Below are 17404 nucleotides of genomic sequence, written 5' to 3' on the forward strand. Positions count from 1 at the left end.
CCTTGAGATGTATCTATAACTTAATTGGAGTCCAGCTGTGGCCAATTTAATTGTTTAGACATGACTTGGAAAGAAACACACCTTCTATACAGGGTCCCAGAGTTGGCAGTGCATGTCAGACCAGGAACTCCACCATGAAGTTCGAGGAACACTCCGTAGAACTCTGAGATTGAATTGTGAGGAGGCATAGAATAAGAACGTGAAATAGTCCAGTGGAAAAAGTATGATATTGGGCTGAGGTGTGTTTTTTGGTGTATACAATGTTTTATAGTTGTTTCTAGGTGTTTGATATCTACTGATAATAAATCAAGAGGGTGCCAAAGTCGCACCCTTGGGGAAAATTTTTTATACACATTAAAAAAAAATGAATCGTTGATCACAAGATGCCTACTTTTCGGACAGTATTAAATCCTCCAATATTGAACACACACAAGTACTGTGCACACAACACGTTTATTTGACCTATACTATATCATATTGTGTTATTTTCATTAATCTTTGAACCAATATACCCTTCTTTCGAACACAATGTGCATTTTTCCACACATAAATATCATGTCATAAATGTCAATACCCACAGCACCGACGCCGATTGTGACGCCGAAAGAAGTCCTCCAAGATGTCATCAGGAAGTCGCTCCATAGACCGCAGGTAGTAGAGCCCATACCTGGCATAGTTTGTATGTCCAGAAGCAAAGAAGTAGGGGATCATCTGTTGAACTGCCCACATGTGCAAAGGCCAGTCGCCTTCACGTTCTTCCCGGACGAAAATCATCATGATGAGCACCGGTTTGATCTTGATCCCATGAACTTTGTCATGCACTCCTTGTGGTACTGTGCATCTGCTGCATGAAGGTCGCTGACAGCTCCTTGCACCCGTATCCTGACCTGCTGGGCAATTTCATCCTCTCGAATGGAACATACTTCCAGAATGGAATCTTTGAAGCTCTTCATGCCAGGCCCCCTTTCAGCAGTTCTGCAATGGACTACTCTTTTCCATCTATGAGGATGACGTGGGTCAGGGGCTGGTTCACACACCTCACCACAAAATAAGCAGTCTGTCAAGAAATCAAACTGGGCAATTTCTGATCGACGTGTTCTTTTTGGAGGGGGGTGTTCCACTGCTTTCGTTGCTATTTGCCTCCACAAATCTTTTGATGTGGGTCTTTGACGTATATGTCGAAAGACAACTTTTGTGACATAAGAGTGCAGTGTTAGGATCATCAGCTAGTCTATGCTCTAGTTCTACATGCAACCCATCACCACGGATTTTGCTTCTGTCTATGATAGTACGCAGGCGCTGGGGCTTGGCAGAGATAAGATTTTCTTTTGATTTTCCACAGTTGAAGAGACACCCCTCTGCTTCATTGGATGCCATGTTTCAAGTCAGTCTGGAATAAGAAAGAGACAGAAGAATAAATATATGATATGGTCAAAACAACAAATGGTTCAAAATTATCACATATAAACTATTGCATTTTATGTTACAGGAGTATACATTCATGTTTATTTCAATGGGTCTGTAATCTATGTATTTTCATCAATTGTCCTCATGGGTGTACCATGAATTAAGCATCTGAAATATATATGGAAAGTAAATATATATGCAAGTTGTTTATTATCTACTGGCGCATATTCTAGGTTAAACCGATACTATTTGCTATTCACAACAAAATTTGATAGAAAGTGCATTATTCTGCCCCTGGATGATTTTATCATAAATTTCTATGTAATAAATGTTAACAGGCTGTAAATAGTCTCGCTAATTTGGACATAGGTACGACTAATTTATAAAAATATATTTTAGACGAGTCGACAAAATGTCGATAATCGCTCGAAAACGTTCCCTTTTTCAAATGGCAATAAAAAAAATTCCCCAAAGGTGCCAAAGTGGCACCCTCTTGTTTTGAGATCAGTATACATATGAGTTACAGAAATTGCAATGAAACGTTGTATATACTGCAAAACACGGTCAGTCAGGATTCCACTGGACTAAAAGTCCTTGAGTGGCCCAGCCAAAGCCGAGACTTGAATCCCATTGAGAATCTCTGGAAAGACTTGAAGATTGCCGTTCATCAATGCTCTCATCCAACTCGAAAGACCTTGAGCAAATCTGCAAGGAAGAATGGGAGTAACTCCCTAAATCCAGATGTGAAAAGCTGTTAGAGACATACCCAAGAAGACTCAAAGCTGTAATCGCTGCCAAAAGTGCTTAAACGAGGGTATTAACTCGGGATACTCAATATGAATGTAACTTAGATACCGTTGGACCCCGACATTCGCGGTTGATAAAATGCGACCTGCTTCTACATTTGCGGCCCTGTGTCCCGCATGTTCGCGGTTTTTAGCGGATGCAGAAAATTTTTCCCGTCCACCCACGGACTGACTTTGTACTAAGTTGATTATCCCTTTTCACCTACGGGTAGGAATCCCAAGTTAATATTAGGCCGAGAAAAATATATTTCCGGTCTCTGGTCAGCGCGAGCATCGATTTTGACCCTGCGCATCAACAATTTTTTTTGTTTTTAATTTCCAACGGTACCTACAACAGCGCGTGCCTGTTGTTGCCGGGCCGGCGCGCTATCTCAGGAATTACGGGTCTGAGGGTCGCCATTGATATCGACGTTCGCGCACGGTTCTCCCCTACAAAGCTCCGTTTAGTTTCTCCAAATCCAACCAGCCGTTCCAAAGGTATGAGTAGTGTTGTGTGCCGTGACGTCATGAATCCAATCGGCTGGATATTGTCATTTATTGAAACGAAGACGTTCTTTGTCGGGTTCGTGTGAAGCAACCAGAAGGCCTAGAGAGCTGCGGGTGGTCTCGTTAGTTAGGCCTGGATCCTATCTCGTTTGTCATTAAGTTGTAAGTGTCTGAGATAATCTGCTGGACTGGGAGAAGATATCGTGGGAGACCATCGGCCTGTGAGACCACTTGCGCATGGTGTTGTAGCGATCATTGGAATGTTTGACGGTACGGCGAGGCGATCTCGAGAACGAAATGGCAGTCTATAATATGCTTGAAGAACATAATGATTTTCAGAATAAATACATTTTAAAATAACTTCAGCTTGTGTTCATTATTTACAAAAAAGGGCCTACAAGTCCCATTGGCTGTCTTTAATTTCTCTCTGGACGGCACCATGGCAGATGAGGAGGACCGCAAGGCATGAGGACACAAACCTCTATATGTGCAATCCGTGCTTTTCAAAAAAATAAAAACCGCATCGCCGCATCAATTCTGGAACTTTGGTCTGACCAGAGACCAGCAATATATTTTTTTCAGCCTCATATTAGTATTTTCTGTTTCAGGAAAAGCCTGGTTCACAGAGATGATTGCAAATTCTCCGCATGGGGAGGAGTGGGAGGGGGGAAGAAGCTTATAGATGCGATATGACGTGGGGAGTAGGGTTGCCTGATTTGTTACATAATTATTTTGTCATTTGTTTTTGATCGGGAACCGTGAGTGATTATTTAATTACCCATCTATTGTTTCGTTTGAAGTCTCCTGATTCCTTTAGTCCGCACAAGATTAATGTGTAATATATGGGGTGTAAGTCTTGCGCCGATCAGCGAGACTGGTTCATAAAACATAAGTGAAAATGAACTTTTGTTTTGAATCTAAAATAAAATGAAATTCTAACACAAGGCTGTGATACCGGTACATTTGAAAGGATGCAATTTAAACTCAACATTTATCTTCGTAAGATAATACAGAATACCGTATCATCCTTCAAGCTTGTACAGTTAAAACGGCAACCATTGCCGGGGTCATGACGGGCTTTGGGAATCAAGCAAGATCGAAGCACAAACTGTTCGTTTTCGATAAAGTAACATGACACTCGCAGCAAAAGAGGAAGCTAAACTTTTGGAATTGTATTTGTAAGAATTTAATGAAAACTATAATCATGTGCATTCGTGTTCGTAAAAACTTTGACATTTTCCCTGATGGAAAAACATTTCCCACCAGCTGCGCGCACATCACTTCTGAAAGCAACTTCCACGTGCCACGTGTAAAACCAGGTCCAGCCACTCTTAAACCATTTCCCACCAGCTGTGCATGTCGAGGCTCTACCCTTTTGCCCCATTTCCCCCCGGGTTGGAATGAGCCCCTTCTTGAGTCGGACCAAGATATACAAGACATTTATTCAGATACAAGACGACACCTGAATTCAGATACCTGAATTTTAAATTTGCATTCACTTTTATACATTTTCAGAGAACAGAGAGACCTTTATAATATTCATGGGTTCAAAAACATCCTTTGTTTACTGCTTTGTAGGCGGAGAGACTGAGCAAGGTCGAATAAGCTTTGTCAACAATCTCGCAAATTCCGACATTTAGACGCGAGTTAAATGGGACACAGTTGTCTTGAGATTCCGGTGAACTCTTCCACCTGCACACAACGGTTCTGAAAGCATCTTGCACTTGTCACGCATAAAACAGTTGAATGTGCGCATAAACCATCCCCCACCATGCCAATCGACATTTGCGTTTTTTCACGAAACAAGTTTTCAATTCCATTCGTGGTTTGCTTCGACAATCCCGACTTTTGTGGGCATATTCGAGATTTTTGATTTTCCCCGATGAATCACGAACAGTCGGGAACCTGTCCCCCTTTTCCATCAATTTTAAATTCAGGCTGTAATGCAACAAAAAGTGAAAAAGTCAAGGGGTGAATACTTTCTTAAGGCACTGTATCTTTTCATCTCGGTTGTGTTTTTATGTAATTTTTACTGTTTTTAACCTTAATTTATTGTGGTGTTTTGTCCCTGGTGTTTGTCTAGCTAACTCACCTGGGATGGCCTGAGATGATGGTGACCAGCCACCCTCCAGAGGTGCGAAAAGACCAGGAGGACCAAAAAGACCCCTTTCATTGCTAAAATTTCATTTCATTGAAAACCCCACTTTCATTGGACATGCTTTGACACAACCCCTTTGGATAAAACCCTGATACACACACACACCCCCACGCCCCCCCCCCCCCCCATATACACATACACACACACACACACACACACACACACACTACACACATACACATACTTTTCGTTTTATGACGTCAAAATTGAGGCAAGTGTATATTACATGACAAGTGTATGTATTTTTAAGCATGTGGGACTTGAAATAAAATTTTGAGCCACAAAAAACATTTGTTTTTTTCCTTTGGTGTACAACATGTAAAAGTGGTCCAAATATCCCAGCATTGCACTATCCAGCACACTCATTTTAGGTCGTACAAGCTAATGTGGCCACTCATTCTTCTGGGAAGCATCCCCTGCACATGCTGGTCACGTTTAAAATTCACCTAAATGTTTGTAAGTTCATCAATTAATAATAACGCGAATTGCGACTCACTGAGGTAATTGTTGATATCGAATTTAAAGAAAAAACAGATATTTAAACCTTTATACGTATCCAACGTAACATTTTCTGAAACGTCTAACCATAACACACACTTTTGTAGCATAAAAATAACATTAAATGTCTTTATTTAAAAAATAATAATAATAATAAACAAGAAACATTGCTGCAGATGCTCCTCTAATATACACTGCTCTAAAGGTGAAGCCCTTTTTATTCCACATGTGCAACAAAAGTGTGAACTTATTTCGTGTCAAAATATTAACAAGAATATTGGCAACATAGCACTTACAATGTTATATCTCTAACCACGATATTTATGTGTTATGTATTGCGTGGGATTAAACCGGAAGGCGGATATAAAAGAGGCGGGGCATACGGCTTGGCAGAGGAAGTTGGGCCTACGCTGGGCGCTTGTGGTTTTCCCGGCTGCGTAATAAACGACCGATGGTGCACTCAAACTGTCTTCCCAGCCTGATACTTTACATGGCGACGAGGATGGGATTCTGGTGAGCGCGTGCAAAGCAAGCTGAGCTATTGCAGTTAGCTGTTGGCCTACCAACTCGTTATTTCACGGCATACGCTACTTGAGCACCATGTCCTACGGCCGGATTGACGAGTTCAATCCGCGCGAAGGAAGCTGGGAGGCGTACATTGAGCGTCTACAGTGTTATTACCAAGCTAATGGCATCGAGGATGATGCCAGGAAGAAAGCAATCCTGATGTCGGTATGTGGCAGCGAGACGTTTACTATTCTGAAGAATCTTGCCATGCCCAGGACCACGATGGATTTGACACACGCCGAGCTTGTGGCAGCAATGAAGGAGCACTGCGAACCTACACCCTCCGTCATTGTGAGTCGATTCAATTTTTACATGTCGCCAAACCTCAACGCAGTCCATTTCGGCATTCATAGCTCACCTGAAACACCTTGACCAGCATTGCCAGTTTGGTGCTACATTCGACGACATGCTAAGGGACTTGCTCGTAGTGGGAGTGGAGCAAGATCGGATTCGCCGGCGCCTACTTGCTGAACGGACTCTGACATTTTCCAGTGCAAAGGACATTGCTATCGCAATTGAGTGTGCAGACAAAAATGCTGCAGATATTGCACGCTCCATCACTTACCAGCCTAGTGCTGACCTGTCATCTGTCAACCGGGTTGATCCGACCCGAAACCCACAACATCCGACCTGAAAATCCGATGCCAAAACACCTGGAAACTGCTTGGCAGCTGGTGCTGGAAAAAAAACAGGTGAAAAGGAGAGAGGAATGCAAAACCCACCTCCTTGACTCAGAGCCTAACCAAGAAGATGTGACTGACAGAGACAGCCCTAGCCACAGCGTTCAGTCGTATGACCTTTTCCACACAAAGTCTGGCAGACAGTCTACTCCAATACTGGTTATAGTAGATATAGACGGACGGAATGTGGAAATGGAGATAGACACGGGTGCTGCCGTCTCACTCATGAGCGAAGCAGCTTTCCGTAACCTGTGGGTGAATCGTGAAAAACCCAGCCTCCATTGGTCCCCGATCCAACTCACCACGTATACTGGTGAGTCAATACAAGCCCGCGGGTCGTGTGATGTCACAGTAACCTACGGAAACAACACTCACCAATTACAACTCTTGGTCGTCCCTGGGGATGGACCCACACTTCTCGGGCGAAACTGGCTCGATGTTGTCAAATTCAATTGGGAACACATCCACCAACTACAGGCTTCCAAGCCACCAACTGTACTGCAGCACCTCCTCGGGAGATACCTGGACATCTTCAAGGATGAACTCGGGACATTGAAGGGCTTCACTGCCAAGCTCAACGTTGAGAAAGATGTGAAGCCAATTTTCTGCAAAGCATGCCCAGTCCTTCTCGCATTGAAAGAAAATGTTCGTGCAGATTTAGCCAGGCTGGAAAAGTTAGGTATCATTGAGTCACTGAGTCAGTTCAGTACTCAAATTGGGCTGCTCCAGTTGTTCCTGTTGTGAAGGCAGACAGGTCGATACGCCTTTGTGGGGATTACAAAATGTCGACCAACAAATGTTCCACCTTGGACAAATATCCCATACCAAGGATCGGTGACTTATACGCAAAACTGTGGGGAGGACAGTACTTCACCAAGCTCGGCATGAGGTCGGCCTACCTACAAGTCGTTCTGGATGAGGATTCCAAAGAATATCTCACCATCAACATGCATCGGGGGCTCCACAGATACAACCGCCTGAGTTTTGGTGTCAAATCGGCGCCAGGAATCTACCAACGCTGTATGAACAGCCTGTTCGCTGCTGAACCACACGTTGTTGTTTACCAAGACGACATCCTAGTCACTGGCCGCTCTGAGCTTCATAATCTGGACAACCTCGAACGTGTGCTACGTATTATTTCCGACTCTGGACTACGCCTGCGGAGAGACAAGTGCGAGTTCATGGTTCCGTCGGTGACCTATTTGGGCCATCGTATTGATGCCGAAGGCTTACATCCCACAGAAGAGAAGATCAGAGAAATCAAAGACGTCCCTGCTCCGACAAACATGACTGAACTCAAGGCTTACATTGGCATGCTGCAGTACTACAGCAGGTATATCCCAAACATTGCTACCATGCTGGGCCCACTGTATTGCCTGTTTAAAAAAGGCATCAGCTGGAAATGGGACATTCTGGAGTCAGCAGCCTTCCAGAAGTCAAAAGACATGCTGCGGTCTTCAAATGTGCTAGTTCACTACGACCCAGACAAAGGTATGGTCCTGTCGTGTGATGCGAGTCAGTACGGGGTTGGTGCTGTTCTGTCACACATCATGCCAGATCGCACAGAGAGACCAACAGCATTCGTATCTCGTACACTGTCTACTGCTGTGTAGAACTACAGTCAGCTGGACAAAGAAGGACTCGACATTGTATTCGGAGTTAAGAAATTTCACCAGTACGTTTTCGGTCGGCATTTCACGATTTACACGGACCACAAGCCACTGATTAGTTTGTTTGGTCCATCAAAGGCTACCTCAGAGGTCTTACCGCCTCGGATCATACGCTGGTCACTTTCACTCTGAGCTTATGATTACGATATTACGTACAGACCTGGCTCCACAATTTCAAATGCAGACGCCATGAGTCGCCTACCACTTCCGGACACAGTGCTTAACCCCCCTGTACCTGGCAGCATGATATCTCTGATGGACTTTTTGAATGACAACCCAATTGATGCCAACCAGATACGGACCTACACTAGGCGTGACCCACTTCTTTCCAAGGTCATTCGTGCTACTGGGCAAAGGTGGGGCCTTCTACGCGATGCTGACCCTGAATTGAATTCTTACAAGGTCAGGCAAAATGAACTAAGTGTCGAGAATGGCTGCTTGCTGTGGGGATGCCGAGTGGTCATTCCCCCAAACTTGCGCACAAAGATTTTGGACCAGCTTCACGATTGTCATCCAGGCATTGTAAGAATGAAATCGCTGGCACGGAACTATGTCTGGTGGCCTCACCTCGACTCTGACATCGAACAGTGTGTGAAACATTGTTATCCATGCCAAAGCAGTCGAAACTCCCCTGTTAAGGCACCATTACACCCCTGGGAATGGCCCACTGAACTATGGCAGAGGATTCGGCTAGTCCATGCTGGACCCATCGAAGGCCGTATGATCCTTGTTGTTACGGACGCTCACACTAAATAGATTGACGCCTATGTAACGCATACAGCAACCTCACACGCTACCATAGAGAGGCTGCGCCAGTGCTTTGCCACTCATGGTTTGCCACGCTTGATAGTCACTGACAATGGAACCTGTTTCCCAAGTTCTGAATTCACTGAATTCACCCGCCTGAATGGTATCATTCACAAGTTTGTGAGCCCATACCATCAAGCTTCAAATGGACTATCTGAAAGCTCTGTGAGTTTTGTCAAGTCTGGTCTAAGTAAGATACCAGGCGGAAGCCTTCAGACCAGACTATCACGTGTGCTTTTCACTCACCACATCACTCCCCACACAACGACAGGGGTGACACCGGCTGAGCTGCTGATGAAACCACGTTTGCGTACACGACTGGATTGTCTAAGACCAGATGTGCTGTCGGTTGTGTATCAAAATCAGTGGAAACAGAGACTTCACCATGACAAACATGCTGTACAGCGCTCTATAAAGGTCGGGGACCCGGTGCTTGTGAGAAACTTTGGTCGCGGAATGGTTTGGTTACCAGGGCGCGTTCACAAAAATGAGGGACCGTTGTCCTACGTTATCAAACTAGAGGACAATCGAGTCGTCCGGAGGCACCTTGATCATGTCCGGTATCGGTCCTGTGATCCTGTCATTTTCACAAAGGATATCTCGCCACTTCCTGAACCTGTGAACAGCGACATTGTTGCCGCAGATAGTACTGCACCGCTCCCTGAGGCTGAACCCCATAACGCTGTTGCAGCACCACCAGTGGAGCCGCATGGCAGCTTTGCACCCCGACGATCATCCAGAGTTCGAAAGGTGCCTACTTGCCTTGACTTGTAGCTCGTATTCTTGTATGCATTTCGCATTCAATTTTGCATTTGCAATTTCGCAATTTTGTATATCTGTATTTTTGTATGCATTGGTATGCTTTTCACTGTTATTTTCACATTGGTATTTTCACTGTTAATGGGAGGGGGGAGATGTTATGTATTGCATGGGAATAAACTGGAAGGCGGATATAAAAGAGGCGGGGCATACGGCTTGGCAGAGGAAGCTGGGCCGACGCTGGGCGCTTGTGGTTTTCCCGGCTGCATAATAAACGACCGATGGTGCACTCAAACTGTCTTCCCAGCCTGCTACTTTACACTTCATTTACACTTCAAATTTACGCTTCAAATTTACACTTTACACTTCAAATCGTTGCTCACTTCATTTTCACTCAAATAATGCAGTCAACTATGCTGTGCACTGAAACTATGCTGTGTGAAATGCGATCTTTTCAAAAAAAGTCGGAATTTGGCCAAATCTGTTTTATTCGTTTGTTAATATACCTCAGCCATTGACAAATCTTAAATTAGAATTTTATTTGAGGTTCAAATTACCCCGTGCGATCGTGTTGAACAATGCCTGCACGTCTGTCTATGTGATAAATAATTAATTGCCCACACTCAGACTCTTCTTCTTCACGCAATAACACCTTTTGCTTCCAGACCATACATCCAATCATCTTAAAATTTTGCACACTTGTTAGGTAGGCTTCATGACTTATACTATAGTATGAAGTTTCACATCGATCAATGAAGCGGTTCAAGAGATATAAATGTTTTTAATATTTTCGTTTAATTAACGATATCTGCCAAACCACGTAACCTATCGCAAATTCCAAAAGGTCATTTTAGTAGACTGATATGCTGAATACATCTGTGAAGTTTCCCCTCGATTGGATCACAAATGAGAGAGGAGCTTGGTTTTAAAGGATAATGCTTAAAAACGTCATAACTCTGAAACCATGTGACACATGACGTCATGCATGCTGACGTTTTTGTTCGTCTTGGGTATGCGATTCTGCCTGCACAGTTTGGCCTCGATCTGTTCAGGCGTTTTGGAGAAAATGGGATTTCACTCAAAACAATATGGCGGCCAAACTACGTGACCTATGACGTCATAATTACTATTAAAATATTCTACAGGCCGAGTCACTCCTATAGTGAAAATCTGCTCTCAATCGGTCCAATTATTGCAGAGAAAATGGTTTTTAAAGAAATGTCTTTAAAATGGCAGGAGCCCTGAGTCACATGACTTGGGAAGACAATATGTTGCATTTCTTCTTCTTTCAACAATAAACACTTCTAGCTTCGAGACCATCAAACCAATCACGTTGAAATTTTACACACTTGTTCCGCTTGATGAGATAGACAATGCATTAAAAATTCAAGTCGATCAATGCAGTGGTTCAAGCGTTAGAAGCTTTTTAGGATTCTTCTTCAATTATTTATTGCGGCCAAACCATGTGAATCACCTTTAGAGGCCATTTTTCCCTGCAGAGCAGGGGTTGGCCTTTTTCGGGCACCGTGGTCCCTTTTTGAAGGAATGTTTTATGGCCGGTTGCCCTTCCTGCCACCAACCCTGTGCGATTATGCATGCCAAGTTTGAGCTCTATCTGTTCAGCCGTTGCGGAGAAAAATGGGTTTTCGTGTTTTTCCTGAAAACAATATGGCGGCCGAACCACGTGACGTATGACTTCGAAAATTTTTGCATTGTGAGATTTTTAAACTAAGGAGCTGGGAAAAATTTTTTTGTGGGAGCAAAGATGTGTTTGACGATTTATAACCTCTTAACGTTAGCATTTTTGATATACTAAATACACATGTTTTTGGGTCCCATTGCAGAGTTCTTTAGAAAGAGACATTACTCAAATTTTTCCATTGAGCCGTTTCGGAGATATAGAGGGGCAAAGTTGAAGGTGTTTTCCAATATGGCGCCCATACCACGTGATCTATGACGTCATAATTAGCATAAAGAAATTATACGTGCCGAGTCGCTCATTTGATGAACATTTCCTGTCAATCCGACCAGCGGATGCTGAGAAACTTAATTTTAAAGTTTTCGGAGGTGCAAAATATGGTGGAAGAATAATAATAATCTTGCCATAATTCACCAAATGTCCATCTGTCTGTCGTTCGAAGGTACCGCAAAAACGGCTGAACCGATCGCGAAGATATTTTGGGTGGGTAATCTTGGACCCCTGGAGTAAAATAGGCCATATTGTTTTTCAAATTTTTCCAAGTTTTCCCATTTTCCAGTTATTCCAAACACGATGGAATAATATTTACCGATATGAACAGTGGTGTGGCTTTTATTGATATTCTACAAATACTGTTTAGATTTTGATGAGAATTACGAACCTGCAGCGAATCCGAAAGTAGACAGATGACGGCAATAGACCGAGAGCCCGGGGGGGGGGGGGGGGGTGTCAGCCTAGCTGGGGGGGGGGGGGGGGGGGTCAGCCTAGCTGGAAAGTTAACCAATTTTCATGTATATAGCAATGGTCCATGTGCATGTGCATGTAAGGAAATGGACTTCTATCGGGCACATTCTGGTGGGTGTGGTCAGAAGGGCCATTAGAAAGGGACCGAAAAATTGAGCGAGATCAGCTCTGAATTAACGTGATGAAACCTACTGGAAAATGTTCGGCGTAGTCCCGGGTATCATGAATGACCACTGCCAGACATTTTCATTGGTGGGGTGTGCCCACGAGACACCCCCGAATGCCACCACCCCAAAATTGAGCGAGGTCAGCTTGTGCGTTGACCTGATGAGAATAAAATTGAGAATAAAATACAATGGAATAACAGCAACATAACTTTTGAAAATCACATTTTATTTCAAGTCATGGGAAAAGCAGGGTACAAGGTATAACACGTCATTTGTCGTGGGTATTGTAAAGTTGCTGACGTTATCTGTTAAATGTTATCGTTGCCGAAACTATTATTTCCCTTTAAGTTTGTAAAATTAAAGAAAGGGTTTCCGATATTATGGTTGGATAAATTGCGTTCTGCTGAAACAGGTATGGATTAATCAGGGGAACAGTTTATAGAAATGTCAACTGGAGACGCTATCAATGTTTTAAACATGAATAGAAAACACATCTACTCATTGATTGTAGAAAAAAACCCCCAAAAAGATAGAACCTGATGTATTTAATCTTTGGCAACAACGATGATCTTTGGTACTAAAACACAACGATGAGCTTTGGTACTAAAACACGATGAGCTTTGGTACTAAAACACAACGATGAGCTTTGGTACTAAAACACAACGATGAGCTTTGGTACTAAAACACAACGATGAGGTTTGGTACTAAAACACAACGATGAGGTTTGGTACTAAAACACAACGATGAGCTTTGGTACTAAAACACAACGATGAGCTTTGGTACTAAAACACAACGATGAACTTTGGTACTAAAACACAACAATGAGCTTTGGTACTAAAACACAACGATGAGCTTTGGTACTAAAACACAACGATGAGCTTTGGTACTAAAACACAACGATGAGCTTTGGTACTAAAACACAACGATGAGCTTTGGTACTAAAACACAACGATGAACTTTGGTACTAAAACACAACGATGAGGTTTGGTACTAAAACACAACGATGAGCTTTGGTACTTAAACACAACGATGAGCTTTGGTACTAAAACACAACGATGAGCTTTGGTACTAAAACACAACGATGAGCTTTGGTACTAAAACACGATGAGCTTTGGTACTTAAACACAACGATGAGCTTTGGTACTTAAACACAACGATGAGCTTTGGTACTAAAACACAACGATGAGCTTTGGTACTAAAACACAACGATGAACTTTGGTACTAAAACACAACGATGAGCTTTGGTACTAAAACACAACGATGAGCTTTGGTACTAAAACACAACGATGAGCTTTGGTACTAAAACACAACGATGAACTTTGGTACTAAAACACAACGATGAGCTTTGGTACTAAAACACAACGATGAGCTTTGGTACTAAAACACAACGATGAGCTTTGGTACTAAAACACAACGATGAGCTTTGGTACTAAAACACAACGATGAGCTTTGGTACTAAAACACAACGATGAGCTTTGGTACTAAAACACAACGATGAACTTTGGTACTAAAACACAACGATGAGCTTTGGTACTAAAACACAACGATGAGCTTTGGTACTAAAACACAACGATGAACTTTGGTACTAAAACACAACGATGAACTTTGGTACTAAAACACAACGATGAGCTTTGGTACTAAAACACAACGATGAGCTTTGGTACTAAAACACAACGATGAACTTTGGTACTAAAACACAACGATGAACTTTGGTACTAAAACACAACGATGAGCTTTGGTACTAAAACACAACGATGAACTTTGGTACTAAAACACAACGATGAACTTTGGTACTAAAACACAACGATGAGCTTTGGTACTAAAACACAACGATGAACTTTGGTACTAAAACACAACGATGAGCTTTGGTACTAAAACACAACGATGAACTTTGGTACTAAAACACAACGATCAGCTTTGGTACTAAAACACAACGATGAGCTTTGGTACTAAAACACAACGATGAGCTTTGGTACTAAAACACAACGATGAACTTTGGTACTAAAACACAACGATCAGCTTTGGTACTAAAACACAACGATGAGCTTTGGTACTAAAACACAACGATGAGCTTTGGTACTAAAACACAACGATGAACTTTGGTACTAAAACACAACGATCAGCTTTGGTACTAAAACACAACGATGAGCTTTGGTACTAAAACACAACGATGAGCTTTGGTACTAAAACACAACGATGAACTTTGGTACTAAAACACAACGATGAGCTTTGGTACTAAAACACAACGATGAGGTTTGGTACTAAAACACAACGATGAGCTTTGGTACTAAAACACAACGATGAGGTTTGGTACTAAAACACAACGATGAGGTTTGGTACTAAAACACAACGATGAGCTTTGGTACTAAAACACAACGATGAGCTTTGGTACTAAAACACAACGATGAGCTTTGGTACTAAAACACAACGATGAACTTTGGTACTAAAACACAACAATGAGCTTTGGTACTAAAACACAACGATGAGCTTTGGTACTAAAACACAACGATGAGCTTTGGTACTAAAACACAACGATGAGCTTTGGTACTAAAACACAACGATGAGCTTTGGTACTAAAACACAACGATGAACTTTGGTACTAAAACACAACGATGAGGTTTGGTACTAAAACACAACGATGAGCTTTGGTACTTAAACACAACGATGAGCTTTGGTACTAAAACACAACGATGAGCTTTGGTACTAAAACACAACGATGAGCTTTGGTACTAAAACACGATGAGCTTTGGTACTTAAACACAACGATGAGCTTTGGTACTTAAACACAACGATGAGCTTTGGTACTAAAACACAACGATGAGCTTTGGTACTAAAACACAACGATGAACTTTGGTACTAAAACACAACGATGAGCTTTGGTACTAAAACACAACGATGAGCTTTGGTACTAAAACACAACGATGAGCTTTGGTACTAAAACACAACGATGAACTTTGGTACTAAAACACAACGATGAGCTTTGGTACTAAAACACAACGATGAGCTTTGGTACTAAAACACAACGATGAGCTTTGGTACTAAAACACAACGATGAGCTTTGGTACTAAAACACAACGATGAACTTTGGTACTAAAACACAACGATGAGCTTTGGTACTAAAACACAACGATGAGCTTTGGTACTAAAACACAACGATGAACTTTGGTACTAAAACACAACGATGAACTTTGGTACTAAAACACAACGATGAGCTTTGGTACTAAAACACAACGATGAGCTTTGGTACTAAAACACAACGATGAACTTTGGTACTAAAACACAACGATGAACTTTGGTACTAAAACACAAAGATGAGCTTTGGTACTAAAACACAACGATGAACTTTGGTACGAAAACACAACGATGAACTTTGGTACTAAAACACAACGATGAGCTTTGGTACTAAAACACAACGATGAACTTTGGTACTAAAACACAACGATGAGCTTTGGTACTAAAACACAACGATGAACTTTGGTACTAAAACACAACGATGAGCTTTGGTACTAAAACACAACGATGAGCTTTGGTACTAAAACACAACGATGAGCTTTGGTACTAAAACACAACGATGAACTTTGGTACTAAAACACAACGATCAGCTTTGGTACTAAAACACAACGATGAGCTTTGGTACTAAAACACAACGATGAGCTTTGGTACTAAAACACAACGATGAACTTTGGTACTAAAACACAACGATCAGCTTTGGTACTAAAGCACAACGATGAGCTTTGGTACTAAAACACAACGATGAGCTTTGGTACTAAAACACAACGATGAGCTTTGGTACTAAAACACAACGATGAACTTTGGTACTAAAACACAACGATGAGCTTTGGTACTAAAACACAACGATGAACTTTGGTACTAAAACACAACGATGAAAGTGACTGAAAAATGTTCATCATAACACGGTACTGTGTGGCCCACATGAATGATCACAAGCAGATGTTCAAATTCTCTGGAGTGGTCTCCTATCAGTAATCCCCGTCTTCCTTCTCTGATTCTGAGTCTTCATTCCAGGCTTCGCCTTCTGAATCTCTCAATAATCCATCAATACTTTCTACTTCCAACTCTGACTCGCTGTCACCTACGACCTCCATGTCCTCTGCGTTGTTTCTGACATTCGCAAACAAACTGCCTGGTATGTTCATCTAAAACGGCCTGGCTGGCCCTTCAAACCTGGCATGATGCCAGGCCCTTCAAACAAACCATGATGCCTGGCCTGGCATCAAACAAATGGCCTGGCTGGCCCTTCAAACCAGGTTGGCTTCAGGATGTTGTCATTCACAGACCATCCACAGTCGGTTGGTGACAAACCGTCCCCAGGAGATGCTGTCACGGCATGTGTCCACAATGCTGTAACATACTGCGTTCGTCGAATCTTCATGTCAAGGGTCCGACGAGAAGGTGGCAGCAGGGCACAGTCGATGTAGATGTACATGATTGATGTGCAGAACAACGACATGATGTCGAGGGGATGTAGCTGTGCATGCACCGCTTTGCATCATCATAAACACACTGATTTTGAGTGTAGTTACAAAGGAGAGACTTCTCTTAAATCCTCAAAGTTTTAAACCTTAATTAATGAGATAATAGATACAACAACAACAACAACAACAACACCAACAACAGGCATTTTAAGGCCGTCTTCCCTGCAAGAGCGGGGGTCAGTGAGATAATAGATGGCACCATGATATCTATGGGGAGCAATTTAAGTAAGAAAACTTACCTCTCATACTGCTTCTAATATCTTCTTGGATGTGTTGATGACTCTGATCATTAATAAAATAAGTTGGGTTGCATTGAAAAGAGAACTTGACTACTTCATTGCTATATCAAAACTGACTTTATTCCCCACAAATGTACAGGTAAAAGTGTCACAAAAGGTAATACATCTAAAGTAACACGCCTGGCACCTTGTTGTCTCAGTTCAGGCTTGGTCAAATACAT

General features: G+C 42.4%; 1 long non-coding RNA gene across 1 annotated transcript; it reads right to left on the bottom strand.

The window, feature by feature from the left end:
• Nucleotides 1-434: 434 nt before the first annotated feature.
• LOC144892038 (uncharacterized) lies at nt 435-12545 on the bottom strand. The gene is made up of 2 exons (XR_013623354.1): nt 12474-12545; nt 435-1390 (listed from the first exon to the last, which is right to left on the bottom strand). It is a non-coding gene; the product is annotated as an uncharacterized LOC144892038 (long non-coding RNA).
• Between the last annotated feature and the right edge of the window lie 4859 nt (nt 12546-17404).

The sequence above is a fragment of the Myxine glutinosa genome, chromosome 5 (genome assembly GCF_964187855.1).
Source record: "Myxine glutinosa chromosome 5, kmMyxGlut1.1, whole genome shotgun sequence".
NCBI lineage: Eukaryota > Metazoa > Chordata > Myxini > Myxiniformes > Myxinidae > Myxine > Myxine glutinosa.